Raw genomic sequence first — 22,045 nt, 5'->3', positions numbered from 1 at the left:
GGACAGTGTGGCTAGAGCACAGGGGCAGGGAAGAGTGGTAAAAGGTGAGAGACCAGGAAGCTGGGTTGTGCCATGGCTGAATTCTGCAGGATGAGGAGGGATTAACTCAGGAACATGCAGAAGGAACAGCATAATTGGAGATGGGGGGGGGGGACCCCATTTCTGCAGGGTCTAGTGACTGAAGAATTCAAAGAATCTCTTTACATAATTGATAGGAGCTCACACTTATTTGGTGCCTAAAAGAACACACACTATCTCATTTTTTAAGTCTTCACAAATCCCTGGGAGGTAAAAATAATTATCCCCATTGTAAAGCTGAGACAACTGAGGCTCAGAGAGGTTAAGTGATTTTTAGTCCTCTCCAGGTCACACAACTTGTGGAACTGCAGGGATAGGACTGGACCCCAGGCTGATCCCAGGCTTGTTCTAGGACAAATTTTACTTCTAATGCCCAGAAAATAGCATTTGAACTCTTGAGAAGACCCAGTGCATTTAACGTTTTTCATTTGTGTTTTTATTTCTGTATTTAATTTTAAAAAGACAAGACATCACAAGGAATAAGAATCCAAAAGAAAAAGAACAGTTTACCATGAAAGTTTCCCTCCCATTCCTCCCCTCCTATCTCTATACCCTTTTTTCAAAGGTTAAGAGGAGAACACTTTTAAAACTGTGGAATGTTACTTTATAAGTTTGGTTGCACAGGTAAAATTTTATTTCATCTGGTAAAATTCTTTGGCCCTGGGAGCACTGACAGTTAAAATGAACCCAACCCCAACATCTTTAAAATACTTGGCTTTCTGTTTCTGCCTTTTAGAACTAGATCTATGTAAATGACAGAGGTGGAATTTAATGTTATTAGAAAACAAATGACTTCCAAGTACAAAAATCAAGTAAAAAGATATTTTCTTCCCTGGAAATGACTTTTAATGGCATTTCCTTGGTTCAATAAAAGACAGAGAAGTTGATGGGCTTCCAAAGAGCCAAGTCAGCTTCCTGTGTCCTGGGCTTGTTAATTCCTCTCGTCTTATTTACTGACAAGCTGGAAGGAAAGCAATCATCTGATGCCAGTCCCAAGTCAGAAAGCCTTTCCCTCTTTCCTTCCTTCCTCTTTTGCTCCCTCCCTCCTTCCTCCCTACCTCCTTACCTCCCTTCCTCCCTTCCTCCCTTCCTTCTTTCCATTAATGTAAGAAACGTCCAAACCTGTAGAGAATTTTTATGAGAGTTTATCTGAGCCAAACTGATGATATATGCCAGGGAGCAAGATCTCAAATGCTTCAGAGAACGACAGTTTTGCAGTTTCTTTTATGCATTTGAAATTAAGGAGGGAACTTAAGGAAGATTACATGAGGATGGGAGAGAGCAAGGTGGAGACTGGATTACAGGATAGTTAACAAGATTTTGTGCTCTCTTGAGGGTGGTTACCCTTATTTCAAAGGTGTGTAACCCTACGTGCACAGAAACAATGAACAGAGCTTGCTTAAGGCAAAGAGAAATCTTTTACTAAAGAAGTTATATTCCTGGGGCGTAACTACCCACCATGACCTGCCCAGTCAGGAATTTATGATTACATCACCCTGTGAGGGTACTTTCCACAGAACGCCCCCCTCCTTTTTATTTTATTTTTTTTTATCCACAGACTTCATGTTTCAGTGGTGACCTTGACAGCAGAGGTGAGAGTAATCCCTTCAAATACAATCTCCATCATGCTACCCTCCCTTCCTGGAGATCCTCCAGAGTCCCCCTTCTTATGGGAAGGACACAATGCCAATCCCTGGTCTTCCCCTCTTCAAAGCCCCTCTACTCTGACTCCAGCTTGGGCCCTTGAGTCCCAGAGCTGATGGCCCAGTGCCCTCCTGCGTGGGTGGACCTTGTCTTCCCATCTGTCCTCTGTGTCTGCATGGGCAGCTCCCCTGGCCTGCTGCCTCATCCCAGGTGCTCTCTGCTCACCCCCACTTCCTCCAAGACTCAGCTCTTACATTCACCTTCTGCTTTCCCTGACTAACTCTACCACTTCCCGTAGCTACTGTAAAACACCATCCTGCTCTGGAACCAGGGGTTTCCCCACCTGTCTAGGGCTAAGAACCACATGAGAGAGCTAGGAATGAATGAAACCCAGCTCTGAAAATTCCTGATTTGTGATTTTAAGGAAGTCAATCCCCCGTCTGAATTTCATTTCCTCATCCATAAATCCCATAAATCGAGGGGTGTGACTGGCCATCTCACCCAGTTCTAGGGCCTTTCACCTTTCTGTGGAAAGGCCTTATCAAATTCTAGGAAACTTGCCCACTCCACCCCACACTTATTGACATTTCTCTTCTGTACTCAGGTCTCAAGGTAGCAATTTTCCCTGCTAAGAACCTTCCGGATTGCCTTCCAAACTCTGCCTCACTGAAGTGTTTCTGAGAGGGAAAATCTGAGGAAGAACGGGACGTTGGTCAGAGAGGAAGACACGGCTTGAGGAAGGAGGCTGGCTCACTGTCTAGACAAGGCAGGCATATAAGGAATCTTACTACCTGTTCTTCATCCGTCTATGCACCTTATACCGTGCTAAGGTCCAGCTGTCTGCGCTTGAAAAAGTTAAAACTCGAGAGTCAGGGGTTGTGGAAAACAAAAGGTTTATTCAGAAAGCTGGCATTTTGGGAGGATGGCGGACTCCTGTCCAAAGCCCATCTCCCCGTTCCTAGACCGGTCAGAAGGTTTTATAGGTACACAAGAAGAACAAAGGAAAGGGGGAGTCGGTCAGGCAGGTCCAAGGAGGGCGGACATCCTTCCTGGGGTCTCGACTGTTTGAAAATAATGTTATCTCTGGACTCCGGACTGGACCTCAGAGGCCTGGGGCTTTATGTGTGTTTCTGTGCCTGGGAGCTTGAGGCTTAAGAAATTGCTCTTTTCAGGTTAGGATTCTGTTGATTAAATGGATTAATGAGATATGGGTAGCCTTGAGAAAGGCAATAAAACAGAGTTCTTCAGTAAATCAGTGAGGGGAGAAACAAAGAGAAATAGCTGAATATCAGGGCAGATCTAACTGCAAAGTAGCTAGGTTCAATTGCAGGTGGCTGGATAGTGGGCTTTGTGGGTTTAGCTATTATCAAACTGTAATAGCTAAGTCTAATTACGTTGCTGACTTAACCAAATTTCACCCTTCCACACTCACATCTTCATTTGGTCAATACATGCACGTTGCATGTCTCTTGTGTGCCAGGTATGTACTAGGGATGTAACGTGACAAGACAGATGGGCCCACTGACTTCCGGGACACGTTGCTAAACAAAAAGTTATATCCAAACAGTTACGATAAGTGCCATGAAGGGGACATACAGGGACCCTGACCTAATAACATTTCATCTAGGACTTGAGTCAGGTGTAAAAAAGAATACTTGGGGCCGGCCCGGTGGCTCAGACGGTTGGAGCTCCACGCTCCTGACTCCAGGGGCTGCCGGTTCGATTCCCACATGGGCCAGTGGGCTCTCAACCACAGGGTTTCCAGTTCAATTCCTCGACTCCCGCAAGGGATGGTGGGCAGAGCCCCCTGCAACTAAAATTGAACAGGGCACCTTGAGCTGAGCTTCTGCTGAGCTCCTGGATGGCTCAGTTGGTTGGAGCGTGTCCTCTCAACCACAGGATTGCTGGTTTCGGCTCCCGCAGGGGATGGTGGGCTGTGTCCCCTGCAACTAGCAATGGCAACTGGACCTGGAGCTGAGCTGCGCCCTCCACAACTAAGACTGAAAGGACAACAACTTGAAGCTGAATGGCACCCTCCACAACTAAAATTGGAGGGACAACGACTTGATTTGGAGAAAGGTCCTGGAAGTCCACACTGTTCTCCAATAAAGTCCTGTTTCCCTTCCCCAATAAAATCTTTAAAAAAAAAAAGAATACTTGTCTTTTCCTGTGTGTTTGCAGGAGTTCTTTGCATATTCTAGATAACAATCCTTTGTCAGTTGTTTAGGTTGCAAATATCTTCTCCTAATCTCTGATTTGTCTATTAATTTGTTGCAATATCTTTCCCGCATGTTTTGTATTTTAATGTAGTAAAAATTTACCCATATTTTTCTGTGTCAGTGCTGTGCGTGTGCATGTGTATATGTGTGCTTAAATAAACACTTAGCTATTCCAGAACTTCATGGTATGGTTTCTTTCTTTTTTTTTTTTTTTTTTTTTAAGATTTTTATTAGAATGTAGCTAACACAATATGATACTAGTTTCAGGTGTATACCACAGTCATTCACATGCCTAAAGAAGTGATCACCGTAAGTCCAGCAACCATCTGACACCGTACCACACTATCACAATATTATTGACTCTATTCCCTATGCAGTACATGGAGATGTCTGGTTGAACAAGTGCCCAACTCCCCCTGCCCTCCTTTGTCAAAATCATCTTCATTAAATTGCTCTTTCATATGAGTTTTAGGAGTAGCTCATCAAGTTCCACAAAATCTCTGTTGGGCTTTGTTTTGAATTTGTAGGCTGATTTGAAGAGAATTGCCGTCTTTATGATGTTGAAGCTTCCCAGCTCACATGCACACACCCACAGCTCTTTTCCCTCCACCTCAAGGCTTTTGTACAGGGCTCTGCTTGAGTCACTCTCTCCCAACGTTTCACCTAGAGAACTCCTCCTTCTTTCCATCGCAGGGTCCTCTGCACCCTGTATGTTTCCCTCAGAGCCCTGATCCATTGTCCTGAAATCATTAATTAGGTGGCTCTTGGTTTAATGTCTGGGCTTCAGACTTCCATGCTGTCTCGCTTGTTTGCCTTCATGTCCTTAGCTTGAAGAACAGGACAGGGTCGCAATAAATATTTGTTAAAAGGAAGAAAGAGGTAGAAGGAGGAAGTTCTGGCCCCAGAGCACTTTGGCTATACCTAGACAGATGGTCAACAGTTACTTGCCTGTACCTTGGCTTTCCTTCCCTGAAAATGGGAATGCAATTAGGGCTTGCTGAGGATTAAGCGAGCTCAGGTATGTGTGAGGCTCCGGGAACAAAGTCTGCCCAGTGATCAGAGCTACTGATTTGCCTGTCCTCTTCATGGATATTCAGCCTCACACTCTTGTGATGCTCCAAATTCCTTTCACCAACAGTTATCTCTTAGTTTCAAAGAAGCTTGTCTTTTTTTTCTTAAGGAGGGAGCAGCTCACAGTGGCTCATGTGGGGATCAAACCATCAACCTTGGTGCTATCAGCACCAGGATCTAACCAACTGAGCTTACCGCTACCCCAACAGTTATCTCTTTCTGATTTTACTTCTGCCCCAAACTAGTTCTTTTCCCCCCATTTTGCATATGAGGCAAATGAGTCTCAGAGGAGAAGAATGACTCATTTAAGGCCTAAAATCTTTAACTCCTGACTCCAAACCCACAGTATGTAATCTTTTAAGGTGTTTTCTAGCTCAGACATTGTCAGCAGAATTGCTAGATTTTGAGAATGACACGGTTCCTTTCAAAGCAAAACAAAACAAAACAAAACCAAAAAACTTCTAGACTCACAGTGTTGACTTAAATTATTTTTATTTTATTATTATTGAAATAGGTGTAAGTCTAAAGTTAAACATGAAGTCCTCACACTCATAGCTCTATATACCAACCATAAAACTCAAATAAATCGAATGCAAACCCAACCAGAAAACCAATAAAATCCAAATTAATACGACTGATAATTTGTTGTTGAAATCAAGCCCCTGACATCAGGTTTAATAGGAGCAGAGAAATGTTTTTACATGTTTTGTTTCCTCCACCATGTCAACGTAAGAAACGTCCAAGCCTGTAGAGAATTTTTATGAGTTTATTTGAGCCAAACTGACGACAATTGCCGGAAAGCAAAATCTCAAGGGACTGAGAAAATGCTCTGGAGAATGGCAGTTTTGCAGCTTATTTTATACATTAGAATAAAAGGAAGAGACGTAAGAGGGTTGCTTGAAATCCATTGGTGGTAGATTAAGGCGGTGGGAGAAAGCTGTTAAGACAGACGGATTGTAATGGTGGCATTAAATCTTCTATTTTGAGATTTGGATCTCTGGTAGTACAATTTGGTTTAACAAGTGTAATTTGAAGCAGGGAATTTCTGGGACTGGATAAAGAGTAAAACAGAAACTCATACTTCTTTGACATTCGTGTCAAAGTTAATTCGTGTTATAGTTAATAGTTAATGTTTACAGCACATATTTGGGCATTTGGGCAACACGATAACAGTGAGAGGTTCTGTGGTATCTCTCTCATGTGTGGGTGAGCCCTGAGGTGTTCTGGAAAAGGAGATTATTCTGACATTTCAAAGATATATTATCTTAAATGAAAAGAACAAACAATAGATAAGCTCACTTAAGGTAAAGACTGACCTTTGTCAAAGAAGTTACGGGCCTAGGATGTGACTACCGGCCACAACCCGCTTTCTAGTTATGAATTTTTGTGTTCGGATCATTTGATGTGGTTACTTTTGGTCTCTGAGTTTGTAAGGCCTGCCATGCTGGCCTTTCCAGACCTTGTCAGGTTTCGTACGTAGTCCGTTTTTCGTCCACAGTCATATTTGATTTTGGAAATAATGAGCCATCAGTTGAGCTACTATCAGAGCTGGTCATTGTTTCCTGAAACAAACAAACAAATGCACACACAAACTCGTTTGTAATCCAGTTTGATGTGCTGAGCAATCTAAACAATGCATTCTCAAAGGCAGTAATTAAAAATGGGAACTAATACACTTTAGTAGAACCTCGCTCATTGAATATATACCGTGGTACTACTAATGAACCATTACAAGTGTGTTCACCGAGGACAACAATGGCACAGTTTATGCCTTAGCAAAGGCCCCACCGAACTGATGGCCGTGGAACTCCTCATTCCTGAGGTACTGTGAGGCCCTAAGGATTGATTCTCCCACCGCTTTACTCCCCTGGACCCCTCAGGAAACGTCAGTCTCCCAAATACCAGCCGAGAGGACACCTGGGCCCCCTGCAGCCTCTGTTCATCCTTCACGTATTCCAGTCGGGTCTCTGTTCTTTTCTCCTTAGCACGAAACAGTTAAAATTATACATCAGGTCCATGCTCTGTGCCACTGTCATGGAACTGTAATTTGTTACCGTTCCAGTGTACTAAAATATTTAAGAAGCTAATCTCCTAATCTCTGAAATTGATGTTCAGTGGCAGACGATCCCGGCAAAAGGAACTTTTGGATTTCCACTGGTAAAATAGCCGGTCCTGAGTACACGGCGGGGAGTGAGTTGGCTGTTGGCCTTCCAGGGTAGGCCAGGGCAGCCGGATGTGCGGACATCAGCTCACCAGAGGTGAATCGCCGTCATACCGGCGCAGCAGCACCAACTCTGAGTTAGATCTGTTGTTGTTGTTGTTCCCTTGTAAACAATTCTAGTGGAGAACCCCCGGCCATGTGGAGAGCCCCGTTTGAGACCCTCTGGGCTCGAAGATCACTAAGTCTGGGAACAAGCACGGGCAGGACCCGCACAAGGTGTTCAAGGATCAGCCCCTCACTTCCGGAGCTCAGGACTTGGGGGTTCTGGCGAGAGCCGCTGGAACCCGCCGGCCAGTCGCTGGCGACATCTGCGCTCTTCCTTCCCCAGGAAACCAATGGCAGCGCGGACCTCCCGGGCGCTCGGAGCACTGCCCCCGCGTGGGGCGGTGCGCCAGGGCCCGAGGCCCCTCCCCGCAGTGCAGGGTGACAGACCCCACTCCACCCTCGGACTCCCGGTCCCCTCCCCCAGCCCACCACGTGCAGGCCGGAGATGGCCAAGAGGCCCAGCCACCGTCACCAGGGATTTTCTTTTCTTTTTTTTTTTTTTTGCTGGTTTCAGGCTTTTTTCTACTTGAGTGACATGAAACAAACCCCCCTCGGCCTCCCGGCCTCCCGGCCACCACACGCACGCACCCGCACCCGCACCCGCGCCGGGGCGCGGCCAGCCTCCCGGCGGTCCCCGTCCGGGGCGGGCCCCGCTTTGCATAAACAGCCGCGGGCAGCGCGGAGCCGGGAGCGCGCCGCCTGCTGCCGAGCGCTCGCCGCTCACTCGCGCCCCTGCCCGCCGCGCTCTGCCCGCTCCCCCGGTGGAGCGCCCGGCAGCCGGCCGGAGCGCAGGAGGCACACCCCGCCGGGCTCGGGCGGAGCGGCGCGACCGCAGTCCCGGCGGCCGAGGGCGCCGCGGAGGCCGGGAGCGGAGGCGAAGTCCAGCCCTGAGCGAGCCCGGCTGCTGCGGATCAGGTGGGTCCCGCGGGGCGCCGCCCGAGCCTCCCCCGGGTCCGGGCCTAGGGGCTGCGGGCTGAAGCTGCGGGGGAGAGGAGCGGGCCACCGCTCTGGCCCTGCCCGGAGTGTGCCCTGTGTCCCTGCTTTTGTTCTCGTCTCTGCCTCCCAAATCGGAGACTCCATCCCTGTCCCCATCCTGTCCCTGCCCCTGCCTCTGCCCAGCCCTCCAGACTCGGGTCTGAGGGGCGGCGGGCCGAGGTCTCCGCACCGGGTCCGCGGGGTGGGGGCGGGAGAGGGGAGGCTCAGGGGGCTCGGTTAGGACCACCGAGGAAGTCTGGAAGCGGAGAAGGACTCCGCGTGTGGGGCAAGAAGGGAAGAGGGTGCGTCTGGGAAGGGGGAGCCTGGGCGGGTAGAGTGAGGGGCGCGCAGGAGCTCCTGAGCTCAGGGGTGCGGGAGGAGACTCGGTCGGAGAGCTCGCAGAGCGGAGGGCCAAGCCAAAAACCCGGCATGCGGAAAGTTTGGGACTTTGTAACTTTGGCAGCAAAAGGGCCTGCTGCGTTGGGGTGATAGGTGGTGAAAGGCTCCCCTCAAGATCACCCCGTTCCCACCCGAGAGGGACATCACCCCACGTTTGAAAATGGCAGAAAACAGCTAAACAGAATGATTGCACAAACTCTTGAAAGGCGTCCAAGAGAGTAAAATGAAAAAAACGTCAGCGCGCGGGGAAAGTAGAGCGGCTTGAGATTCCCCAATCTTCCCGCTGGCCGGCGAGGACCAGGAAAACCGCTCGGAGAGTGTCCGCGCGGCGCTTCCCCCAGGGAGGAGCCCTGACCCTGGCGGCTGTCTGTGGCTTCGCTTGTCTTTTGCCCTCTGTCTCCGGAGCAGGCCTCGTTGCTTCCTTCATTCACCTGGAAATAGGTGTGTCTCAGGAGGCAGGAGATGCAGGGAGGATGGGAGGATGGGAGGATGGGAGCTCTAGCCTTGCCTCCTATTTAGGTGGGAGAAGCTTTCCCAGAGAGAGCCTCAGTTTCCAAAACTAGGAAAAAGGATACCGCACTGAGTAAGGAAGAGTGGAGGGGCTCCTGTGTTTGGGTTTGGGGAGGAGGTAATAGGATATGGTTATTCTGTTTAGTCCTGTGCTTCTTCAGCTGTACTAAGCACTTTCTATCTTGTTTGGTGCTTTCTCTGGGTGTACTTTGCCTCCCCTATCAGATGGGGGGCAGGTGCAGGTCCCAGTTATTGTTACAAGTAACAGGTGCTTAATAACTGAATAAGGCAGAGCAGAAAGAGTGAAAATGTCCCTCTGGTTTAACCTGGGCCAGGAGATTTCAAACTGTGGCTAGGATCCTGGCTGAAGGGCCAATATGGTGGGGGAGGGAAGCCTAGGGGACAGGGTCTGAATTCCCCCTCCCCCCTTCTTTCAGATGGTGACAAGGTACGGGGAGAATGACTGAAAGGGAGGCAGTATTAAGTGGGGCACTGGGCACTTACATAGGTGCATTCACAGTATAAATGTAATTTTACTGGAAATGAATGTATTTTCTGCCCTGTGTTTTATTTTTAGTGTTTCTGTTACAGATACTTTAAAAATCTTTTTCTAATTTTAAAGTATAATTTATGTACAATAAAATCCACAAACCTTAAGTGTTCGGTTCAACAAGTTTTGACAGATGTTTACAGCTGCGTAACCACCACCCAAAATAAAATATAAAATTTGCATCATCCTAGAAAGTTCCCATTTCCAAATCATTTTCCTTCTGCCCTTCTAGACAACCATATTCTGATTTTATCACCATTGATGAATTCTGCCTGCTCTTGGACTTCACATAAAGGGAATCATACTGTATGTCTCTTTGACGTCTGGCTCATTTCATTGGACATAGTGTTTTTAAAATTCATCTGTGTTGTGTGTACGCGTAGCTGGTTCTGTTTATTGCTGAGTAGTATTCCATTGCACGGCTATACCACAATTGCGTACTTATTCTCTTGTTAGTGTACATTTGGGTTTTCTCAGTTTGGGCTGTCATTATAGAATTATTTGTGGACATTTGTTTTCACCTAGGAGTGAAATTGTTGGGTCACAGGGTGTATACCATTTTATATTCCCACCTCAGTGTACAAGACTTGTGATGATTCTACATCCTTGACGAGATTTGCTGTTGTCAGTCTTTGGTTTTAGCCATTTTAGTGCCTGGGTATTAAGTAGTATATTATACTTTCTGTTTTATGATGGAATTTTAAGAGTTGTTGGAGAAGATAACACAAGCAGGGGGCAGAATATGAACTAAGATGGTGGTACGAAGGCCACTAAGAACCATGACCTGGGAAGGAAGGAACCAAATGGTGGTTGAAATTGTGACCTTGGGAATAGGGATTTCTGGCTCAGGAGAACTATCTTATGTGTCGTCTGAGATTTAAAGACCTGGTACTTGTACTCTGTAAAGTAGTCAAGTTCATCCAGACTCATGGCTTTAAATGGTACCTCTGTAAAAAAACATCTTTATCTCCTGTTCAGATCTGTGTTTTGGGTCCCAAACTAATATGTTTACCTGCCTACAGGCATCTCTTCTTGGATGTCTCAAAGGAACTACCAACTCAAGTCTGGAAAATAATTCATTATCTCATGTTGGCTCTCTGTCATGGGTCACTGGATAAATGATGGTACCACTAGCTAAAAGAATATGTGAGGAAGAATGTTCAGGGTGGAGAAGATGATGAATTTAGTTCCACGCTAACTGATATGGAGTAGTCTAGGAAAATAAGGTCTGAGATATACAGAGAGCCGTTTTGGTGGAATGGAGGGCAGAGAAGCTAGATTGCTGGTAGGTGACAGAAAAAAGGAGAGATGGTGAGAGTAGTTAACTTTTTCAAGAAGTTTGTTTGAGAATATCAGGAGAAAGAATGAGCTGTAGTTGTAAGAAGAGAGCAGGAAGGAAAGAATTTTAGGATGGAGAAGACAAGTGAGATACAGGCTTAGGGAAAATATACAGTGTAGGAGAGGAAATGGATGGCCGATAGAGCAAGGTGCTAGAGGAACAGGAGAGAATGGGGAGGGTTGACTTTGAAAGAAGGATGGATGTCTCCACCTCTGAGACTGGATGTGAGTGAATGAAGATGAGAAAGTTCATCAACTACGAAATTCTTTGTATGCACAACTCCTAATCATGATGTGTAACATTCTTCAGCATCTACTCCTTATTTCATATAGTGTGTATCAGTTGGCTTCTGCTGCAGCTATGCTGTATAACAAACAAGCCCCACCCCCAGTCTTTTTTTTTTTTTTTTTTAAAGAAGGGGAACAGGACTTTATCGTGGAACAGTATGTACTTCCAGGACTTTTTTCCAAGTCAAGTTGTTGTCCTTTCAATCTTAGTTGTGGAGGATGCTGTTCGGCTTCAAGTTGTTGTCCTTTCAGTCTTAGTTGTGGAGGGCGCAACTCAGCTCCAGGTCCAGTTGCTGTTGCTAGTTGCAGGGGGTGCAGCCCACCATCCCTTGCAGGAGTCGAACCAGCAACCTTGTAGTTGAGAGGATGCGCTCCAACCAACTGAGCCATCCAGGAGCTCAGCTCAAGGTGCCATATTTAATCTTAGTTACAGGGGGCGCTGCCCACCATCCCTTGGGGGGAGTCCAGGAGTTGAACCGGCAACCTTGTGGTTGAGAGCCCACTGGCCCATGTGGGAATCAAACCGGCAGCCTTTGAAGTTAGGAGCTCGGAGCTCCAACCACCTGAGCCACTGGGCTGGCCCCCCACCCCCAGTCTTAACTGATGACCACAAAGGTTTATTCATTATTCATTATATGACAGCTATAGGGCAGTTGCACCTGCTCAACTTTTGTGGCTCTGCTCCAGGTGCCAGCCAGACAGAAGATCTGCTCCATTCTGGTCATGCCTTCTCATTCTAGTACCCGGGCTGAAGGAGCTGCTTCTATCTGATACATGTTGCTTTTGTGGTGAGAGCTGGAGGAAGAGAGATGACGTGTTGCCTCTTTAAGCTTTTACTTTAAACTGGCGCATCATCACTTTTACCCACATTCCACTGGTCAAAGCCAGTCATTTGACCAAGTCCAAAATCAATGGGGCAGAAATGTATACTCTTCTTATTGATAAGGAATAAGACTTGGGAACAATAATCCAATTAACCGCAGATATTTGTTAATAGCTCCCTGATAAGGTCCCCACTTATCTCTCCAAACTAATCCCCATTACACAGCCTAGTCTTTGGTACAGTTGTTCTCCTCTCCTCAAGCATGGCAGTGCCCTTTCAAATTTCTATATCTTTGCACATATGGTCCCTCTGTCTGGGAGTCAGTCCCCCGCCCCCATCAAATTTATGACCTAGTTCAAATTTATGACCCCCATCAAATTTATGACCTACCTCCTTGCCAACTCTCCAAATAGTCCTTTCACTTCCATTCCCACTGCCCCTGCTTAGTTGAGATACACTCCTCTCCAGCCCGGACCCCTGCTCTATTCCCTCTCTATTCTCTGCTCCAGTCTTATATCCTCCGATACATCTTGTCACCATAGCCTAAGTCTTCTTTCCAGACACCAAACTATGTTTTTCAGTCTTTCCAAAGCTCCCCTCTGACCTCAGGATAAAGCATATATTCCTTTAGGTGACACCGTAAGTCTTAGCGTGAACTGCTCCCTGAACTTCTCATCACCCTGGTCACCATATCCTTAGAATTTCTGCTCCATCCTCTGGGAACTACTGCAATTCATGAAACCCTCTCCTGGTTTGATGTCTCTGGGCTTTCTCCCATGCTTGGAAGGCCCTACCCACCTCCTCCCCAAAACGACCTATAGACTCCTCCTCAACCTTCAAGACCCAGATTGGCTTTGTGAAGCCAATCTCTTCATCGTGCCTCCCATGAACTAGGCACTTCCTGCCTCCCCCAGCTCCTGGGGCATCCTGCAGTACCCGGCCCCTGTTAAATTTTGTTGCATGTCATCACTTCTTCCGTCCTCCATTGTGAGCTGCTGGAGCCAGAGGTCACTGCTCGATACCATAGCGCTCTCTACTTGACGCACTCTGGTGGGTAAGTGAGGCCTCTGGAGGCCACACTGCCTGAGTTTGCATCCTTAATGGCCGTCAGACCAGGGACAAATCACCTCACCTTTAGCCTAGGCTGAGAGGACTACTGACAGGAGCTTTACCTTCCCTCTTGAGAGCGGGAGGCCAGGTGGGTTAGTTTGGAAAGTCAGAGAGTGATGTAGATTTCATCCATGGACTGAAAGCAAAGGGGTCATCATTTAGTATACTTAATCCAGAATTATTTCTAAAAGTCTTTCAGTTCTGAAAAGAGGAAATCAAAATATGTCTTCTAAATCTCTAGCCACAGAGCTGATCTGTTCAGCTTTTCCAGACCCTGGGTTTGGCTACGTGCCATCCAGACCCAGCTGCGGGACTTGCCCAGACTCGGCTCCTTTGGTCATTGTGCTAATTTTCTGTTGCCAGATAGAGGAGAGGTGGTGATGACAGCAGGTACGCATCTGAGGCTTGGTGCTCACGCTTTTGAGCACCCAGGAAACCCCATGCAAGCATTCACAGGGGAGTTGGGTGGTGGGTATGTGCTTCCTGTGGCACCTTTCTAAAGCCACGTGTCCTTGGCAGATGTGAATGGCAGGGAAAAGCATGGACTGCGAGATGGAGTGATCTGAGATGGAGGAGGAGAGCCCGGAGAGAACACGTCTGGCAAGTCAGAGGAAGAAGAGAGTGTTTCTAGGAGGATGTGGTCAGAGGGTTGAATGGTGTGGAGAGGTTGGGTAGAGAGAGGGGCCCTGGGAGTGACCAACTGGCTCTAGGTTCACAGGAAGACCCTGAGAGAGACAAAAAAATAATTATAGAATTATTGTTATTATTAGCATTCTCTACACGAGCCAACAGTTTGAAAAGTGAGGTCATAGATCCATCTCGCTTGAGCCTCACAAGAGCCCTGTGAGGTCTGCAAACTAGGAATTATCCCCCATTTTACATGTGGGGAAACTGAGGCTTAGAGTTTTAATTTGGCCAATGAAAGCCCCGTTCTGATGCCACACGTAATGTGGCTTGGAGACTTGGGCAGGGTGCAGGGGAGTGGAGGTGGAGGGGTGCTGGGGGCAGCTGCGGAAAAGTTGCTGGGGCCCAGATCCATGCCCAGCCCAGGAGAGGACCCCTGCCTGGTGCTGCTCAGACAGAAGTCAGCCAGAGAGAGTGAAAAGCAGCAGCTGGAAGAGAAGAGGCTGCTGAGAGAAAGGGCAGGTCTTGTGATTAGTTCTTGATAAAAGTGTTTGATTCCATCCTGGTTGGGAGCCTTGCTTCAAATGCCCTGACTTGGCCCCTGTGTCGGGGTGGAACACTGAAAAGAGCTCCGGGCTGAAAGTGAGCTGCTTTTGTCCCACGGTGCTGGTGCTGCCAGCGGTGGGACCTGTTGGAGCCTCAGTTTCCCCATCAGCAAAATGGCATTAGGCTGTGATCTAGCAAACTTCTCGCTGAGCAACGCCTGCCGTTAAACAAGTGCAATCCCATAGGAAATGAACATTCAAACTACAAACCTAGAAGGGAAAAGCTGCTGTGGTGCCCAAAGGCTTCCCCCACGTGTTTGGCCCCCACTTGCCAGTTCGGGCACTAGGAACTGTGGTTCTCAAAGAGGCACCTGTTCCAGAGACTCTTGTATGAATCAGATATTCATTCAACACTTCCTGAGCCATCATGCATTCACTCAGTCACTTAGCAACATGTCCAGAGTTTACTGAGCAGCTGCTTCTATGCTGTGCTAAATACCTGAGATGCAGTGGTGCACGGAGACACAGTCCAGGCCCACGTGGAAGCCAGGATTCAGCTTGGGAGACAGTCATTAAACATCAACTGTACAGCGAGAGCCGGGAGGGACCGTGGGCCTGAGGTGGTCATGGAGGGCTTTCCTGGGGAAGTGACCTTTAAACTGACCCCTATAGGAGTTAGAGGATGAAGGGGGAAGCTTCAGGCAGAAAGAAGAGGCTGGGAAAACCTATCATTCTGACATTCCGGTCTGTTCCAGAATCCAGACGGCCCTGGTGGCTGGAGAGACGCAGAGGAGCAGAGGAGGGAACAGACCTGGGGCAATGGGCCAGCTGCCCAGAGGGGTGACATTGGCGTTGGCAGTGTCCGTGTGCAGAAGCACAGCTGCCCTCTTCCCTCCTCCCTCAGGGAAACCAGGAGTCCTCAAGTGGCCGGCCAGCTGTTCCTGAGAGGACTTGTCTGGCACCGGTGGGGAAAGTCAGGACACCTTTCAAAATCGGGGACAGGGTTTGCTTTAAGGGGGATATGCTCCTTGAGAGCAGGGACTGACAGTCTGGGTTTGCTCTTGGTTGACTAAATCTGTGGTTGTCTACAGACTGTATTTTGTATAGCAAATTCTATTTTTGCACGTTAGCCAGAGCTGTGCAAAGGGAAGGAGAATTAATATTCCTGTGTACAAATTTAAATGAGTGCTTAGAAAGTCATTCCCTGGCAGGAAAATGCTCAGTAAACATTTGGGGTTAGTATATTGAGTAACACATGAGAAGCTGTGAAAATAGAGAAGTCATGGTTCGTTTGTTTGTTTCTTTTCAACAAATCCTATTGTAAGTACCCTGAAGAGATAAAAATTTAAAGGAACCCCACAGAGAATATCCTTTTTTAAAAAAAAAAAAAGATTTTATTGAGAAAGGGGACTTTATTGGGGAATAGTGTGTACTTCCAGGCCTTTTTCCAAGTCAAGTAGTTGTCCTTTCAATCTTAGTTGTGGAGGGTGACGTTCAACTTCAAGTTGTTGTCCTTTCAGTCTTAGTTGTGGAGGGCGCAGCTCAGCTCCAGGTCCAGTTGTTAGTTGCAGGGGGCGCAGCCCACCATCCCTTGTGGGAGTTGAACCAGGAACCTTGTGGTTGAGAGGACACCCTCCAACCAACTGAGCCATCTGGCCACCCGGGAGCTGAGCGGCAGCTCATTGACTTCATTCTAGTTGCAGAGCGTGCAGCTCGCTGGCCCATGTGGGAATCGAACCGGCAGCCCCATTGCCCAGAGCTTGCACTCTAACCAACTGAGTCAACCATGTGCCCCGAGAATATCTTTATAAATGTATATGGTCACTTCTGAAGTCCTCTGTGTTTTCATATGTTGGGTTTCTGGTCAGAAATCATGGTTGCGAGCAACAGATGGGGATTCTAGTTCACTGAGGCAGAGAGGGCATGCATTGGAAGGCTTTTTTTGTTGCTCACAGTATGCCTGCGGCGGCGGGAAAACCAAGCTGGCCAGAGCCAGTAGAGGTTGGGCAATCGACCACACAGCCAGGGACTTGCACAGGAGCTAATTCTAGATCTTTCCACTTGCCGCTGCAGCTACTGTAACATTTCACCAGCATCCAAACCTTTACGCCACCTCTTTAACATGCAAAGCCTCTAACTGGCCGGGTGGGCGTCACTCCTGAATTCCAGGTGCACCTGGTTTGCTTTGGTCTGGTGATGGGAGAGGGTTCTTGCCACCAAGCTCACAGTCACAAAGCCTACCCAAGCCACCAGAGATGGGGGATCCTGCAGTGCCACAGAATCCTACAGGTCTGAGAGTCACAGGGCCGCAGCTGCAGGAGAGAAAAGTCTTCTGAGGACCTTACAGAGGGGCAGGCTTGGCCAAGTTATTGAACCTCTGTACCTCAACATTCTCATGTGTAAAATGGGTTGGTGTAGATTTTAGTCTACACCAACTGTCTAGTGCCTGACATGTGGTGCTATTAAATGGCAGTTACTGTTATTATTGGTAGTAGAAGTAAGAGCAACTTCACTCAGCTGCTGTCAGAACAGTTATGCCCTCAAAGGAAGGAAACCCAACATGTGAAAATCTAGAGGAATTCAGAAGTGACCGTACACATTTATAAAAAGATTCTCTTTAGGGTTCCTTTAAATTTTTACCTCCTTGGGGCACTTACAGTAGGATGTCATTTGTCAAAAATAAACAAACAAATGAATCACCATCTTACAGACCCTTGATAGTGTGAAACAGCAGTTCTTTTGCAGGAACAGACATAGCTGTTTAGAGATCTCAGGCTTGCTTCCCCTTGCGGGGAAGCACTAAAAAAAGGAAGAAGAAAGTTCACGACCACGTGACTGGAGACTCCAGCCCCACACAAGTCCTCAGGATAGTTGGGCTGCACCACCACACCCTATTACGGGAAGAGCACAGATTCCCATAAACACAGAAGGGCTGGATTAGAGCTGGAGGCCATGGTGTGCTGGTAAAATTTTCACAACCGGCTCTTCGAAAAATGGAAGCCCTGATGTGTGGTGGTTGCCACTTTCCGTCATATAACTATTTCCACCATAACCAGTTTTGAGTCACCACTTGAGGAACTGGGCGCATACAGTTAGTCATTTTCCACTCTGTCTAGATACAATAGATTTCAGTAACCTCAAGCATACACCACGTAGTAAAACAAATAGGAAGCGACGAGTTTTGATGATTACCGTTGTTCTTAATATAATTCATTTAGTTGTAAGTGTAGATAATTTAATTTTTAATAATGGCTGTGTTTAACAACTTGCTTGCCAAATTCCTGAGAATTTAACAATCGGCTTTTGCAAGCCAGCAGGAGCCAACTCCAGCATACTACTGGCTTGGGAGGTCCTTGGGGACCCCAGAGAGATGCCAGCACAAATAGGCCATCCCCAAAGAGCAGTCCTGCACCCCACCCCAGTCTACTTTTAGCATGTCAACGTCTTTTATTTGCTCTATAACCCTTCTCACCACCTACAATTATTTCCTTAATTAATTATTTAATTGTAATTATTAATTTTATTTATTTACCAACTAAAATGCGAGCTCTGTGAGAGCACTTCCCTGTTTGGTTCACCACCAAATCCTCAGTGCTTAGAACACTCCATGCACATACCGTGTTTCCCCCAAAATAAGCCCTAGCCGGACCATCAGCTCTAATGCGTCTTTTGGAGAAAAATTAATAAAAGACCCGATCTTATTTTAATATAAGACCAGGTATATAATAATATAATAATATAACATAATATAAGACTGGGTCTTATCTTAATTTTTGCTCCAAAAGACGCATTATAGCTGATGGTCCGGCTAGGGCTTATTTTCGGGGAAACAGGGTAGTAGTAAGCCCTCCTTGACCATGGATTGAATGAATGTAGGTAGAGCAAGGAGCCTTCAAGAGTTCAAGTCCTGACCTCTGCGATAAGATGCACTTTTTTCTGAACCTCTTTCTTCATCTGTAAAATAAAAGGGTTTGAGCAGAGATCAGCCAAAGTTCTCCTCAGTTAGAAGAACTCTCTATACCTGGTAAAGACCTCCCTTCCACACAATGCGGCCAAACGGATTCTCGCTGGAGCATCTTTGAGGGGCGGAGCGAGTACCCCGGTTCTTAGGTTTTATCTTTTTCCTCTGTGGACAGCTTTGTAACACTGAATGCAGAATGGCTTCCCTGATCATCCAAGCCTGGTCTGTGCCTGGTGCCTGCCCAGCATTCTGGGCTGTGCTGAGAGAGAGCCAGGCCTTCCCTGCCTATTCAGTGGCAGGAAACATTGTGAGGTCTGATGTATCTGCTACTGGCTGACATACTATAGGGTCAAGAAGGGAGGTCTGCGTGGGGGAGTCGTTTCAGTAAGATTGGGGCTCACAACTCTACCTTGAACACAGAGCCCACCAGAGCCAAATGGAGTTGGCACCTGAGGGCAGAACAGTGCTTCTTAGGACAGTGTGGTAGACCAGTCCTTCCTTGATTTCTAATCCTCTGTGGACTCATACTTTGGTAAAACACCACAAAAATAAATCACTATTGGTTTCTGTGCCTCCTCATGGAGGAGCAAACAATAGCATCTGTCTCTGAAGCCACCGCCCTGGGACGTCACTAGGGCTCCTTTCATTCTCACAGCAGCTGGCCTGGCTGAGCAGGTATTTGAGTCCCCTCCCTTTGCAATCAGAGTGGAGGTGAGGGGCAGAGGAAGGCTGTGCCACCACACTGCCATTAAAATGGCCAACACTCTTACCAGAATCATCTGTTGGGGGATGAGGTGACTGAGTCCAGCCTCCTTTTTACCCTCACGGTTCAGGGCCGAGGTAGGAACAGAGATAAACCTAGGCTGGGCATCTTCTGTGTCTCATTGCTTTCCTTTCGAAAAGATCCCCTCCAGGGCAAGCTGGGGATGGGCCAGAACCCTCCCTCCAGTACTGAACCTGGGTACAGCTGGAGGCCTTCTGGGGCCCGGAAACCTGGGGCAGCATCATAGCAGTTTCTGCCTTTCCCTCTACAGTTTGCATTTCCTGCCGTGCTTGGCTCAAACTGAGGTTCAGATTTGTTTTCTCTGAGGGATGGCACTTGGGCAGGGCCAGCAGGGCTCTTTGGGCTCTACTTGACCTTCTACAGGTAGGCAAACTGAGAAAGGGACATGGTGCGGAAACCAGAGTAATCTTTTTTTTTTTTTACTGAGAAATATGTATATATTATATTTAAATATACGCAGGATATTATATCTAATCATATATTTTACATTTTTTACATACATATCTATATGATAGATCTCGGGAAAAGAGCTGGCAAATGCAAATGCTGGCAAATGTTTGTATGAGCTTCATACAAACATAGAACAGAACAACAGGAGAATCTTTTAGAATCTTTTAGATACATCAAGAGATGTATCAACAGAAAAAAAATATTTAGTGAGAAACCAGAGTAATATTAATAACAGCTCACGTGGGGCAGCTTACTGGGCATTCACTCACTCCAGATGCATTTCTGGGAGCTTTCCAGGAGCCCTACCTGTTCATTATTCTTACAAATGAGAAAACTGAGGCACCGAAAGCTTTACAGGAGCCCTACCTATTCATTATTCAGAAACTTCAGTCTTACAAATGAGGAAACCGAGGCACTGAAAGATGAAGAAATCTCCCAGGACTTCGTGGTCAAGAAGAAATTTGGGACTCAGACACGGGCAAGGAGATGGTGCTTTCAGAAAGAAAACATCAGATCAGAGCGAGCAGAAAGCTGGCAGAGCCTCAAATTTAGCTCCCTTACTCAACGGCTGGGGAAACCCAGGTCCAGGGAGGGATGGCGGCTTCCATAAGGTCACCCAAGGCCTGGCTGGAGCTCAGAAGTCCTGCTCTCCACCTTTGGCTCGGCTCTGTGTTGGGGTCTTAACCACCTTTGGTCAAGCTTCAGTGTGTTTTTTTTGTGTGTGTGTTTTTAAGATTTTATTGGAGAAGGGGAACAGGACTTTGTTGGGGAACAGTGTGTACTTCCAGGACTTTTTTCCAAGTCAAGTTGTTCCAAGTCAAGTTGTTGTCCTTTCAATCTTAGTTGTGGAGAGCACAGCTCAGCTCCAGGTACAGTCGCCGTTGCTAGTTGCAGGGGACACAGCCCACCATTCCTTCTGGGAGTCGAACCGGCAACCTTGTGGCTGAGAGGACACTCTCCAACCAACTGAGCCATCCGGGAGCTCAGTGGCAGCTCAGCTCAAGGTGCCGTGTTCAATCTTAGTTGCAGGGGGCGCAGCCCACCATCCCTTGCAGGACTCGAGGAGTTGAACCGGCAACCCTGTGGTTGAGAGCCCACTGGCCCATTTGGGAATCGAACCAGCAGCCTTCGGAGTTAGGAGCATGGAGCTCTAACCATCTGAGCCACCGGGCCGGCCCCCAAGCTTCAGTGTTAACAGTCACAAGGTAACATCCCCGACACTGCCAATCTGCTGGTTCTACGCTGTAGGGCCCCCTGTGAATACAGCAAGATGGAGGTGGCGTGGGAGGCCCAGCCGGTATGAACAGTGTCCTCCTGTCACAACATTTGAGAGAGGTCTTGGGCATGGAGTCCTGGTATTAGTGGCCAAGTTCAGAAACTCTTTGTTCTCCCATCAGCCCGCCCATGCTGCAGAGAAACTGGCTGTTACTCTCACTTCTGGATGTCACATTTCCTGTTTGTGTGCCTGGACTGAGAGAGGAAGACCTGGTGGTGAAGGGCAACGGGAGGACAGAGGCCTTCTTACAGGAATTACAGTTGTTGGAGGTGGAAAGAGCCTAGAAAATTGTGCTTAAGTGTTTCATTTTGTAGGTAGGGAAACTGAGGCCCCGAGCATGTCAGAACCTGTCTGCTCACCTAGTGTGCTGGAATCACAGTGGTTTTGGTTTTGATTTGGGTTGTTTACTTTTTTTTACTAATTTGTTTATTGAGATGATAAAATCATAGACAGAGCTGGCAGAAATCTAATTAGGTGCTCCATCCTGCCTCCCCATGTTGCCTAGATAAGAACCTCAGAACTGGGTGGAGGTGGGTGGTGATGGGAGGGTACTTTCTGAGGAACATAGAGCTGGCCTCTGGCAGAGCCCTGAAGAGAACTCATTTATTCAATCAACATACAACAAATGCCATGGATTTTGTTAATCAAAGAATCACACATATGTGTCTAGATAAGGGAAAGAAGAGGGTGCTACCAAGGAGAATAAGGATAATGTGGGGAAGATTCCCTTAGGAAATGACCCCGAGACTGAAATCTGAAGAACAAGGAGGCGGGTGTGGGTGTGGGAGTTGGGAAGGTGTCCCAGGCAGAGGAAAGAGCATGTGCAAAGGTCTTCAGGCAGGAAGTGCCTCATTTTATAGATGAGAAAACCAAAGAGATTGGAAACCTAACTAGTGCCTCAAAGAATATTTCTTCTCTCCAACCCCTTCCTTTAGAACATTTTTAAAGGAAAGAGACTAGAGATAAACAACTACCTAAACTAAGGAGTTAGTGGCAGAGCTGGAATTACTGGAACATCTCCCCACCCCAGGCCAAGGAAATTTTAGAAAACCTTAAAATTGGCTGTTTCCTACCTGTGACCTTGAATATGACAACTAGCCTCTTAGAGCCTCTGTTTCTTCATCTGTGAAGTGG

The 22,045-nt window shown here is 47.3% G+C and overlaps 1 protein-coding gene across 2 annotated transcripts in view; it reads left to right on the top strand.

Annotated features, from left to right (window-relative positions):
* Nucleotides 1-7,964: 7,964 nt before the first annotated feature.
* Nucleotides 7,965-22,045, top strand: part of GGTA1 (glycoprotein alpha-galactosyltransferase 1 (inactive)) — a 65,282-nt gene continuing 51,201 nt past the window's right edge. The window contains exon 1 of one of the 2 annotated variants that reach the window (XM_081065267.1): nt 7,965-8,193. The gene's annotated coding sequence lies outside the window, so the exon portion shown is untranslated. Of the gene's footprint in view, nt 8,194-20,506; nt 20,841-22,045 lie in introns of those variants that run through there. The other variant, XM_081065268.1, reaches the window with a different exon arrangement.

The sequence above is a fragment of the Rhinolophus hipposideros genome (assembly GCF_964194185.1).
Source record: "Rhinolophus hipposideros genome assembly, chromosome: 11".
Classification (NCBI taxonomy): domain Eukaryota; kingdom Metazoa; phylum Chordata; class Mammalia; order Chiroptera; family Rhinolophidae; genus Rhinolophus; species Rhinolophus hipposideros.
The sequence above is the reverse complement of the archived record's forward strand: the minus strand, read 5'-3'. Positions and strand labels throughout refer to the sequence as shown.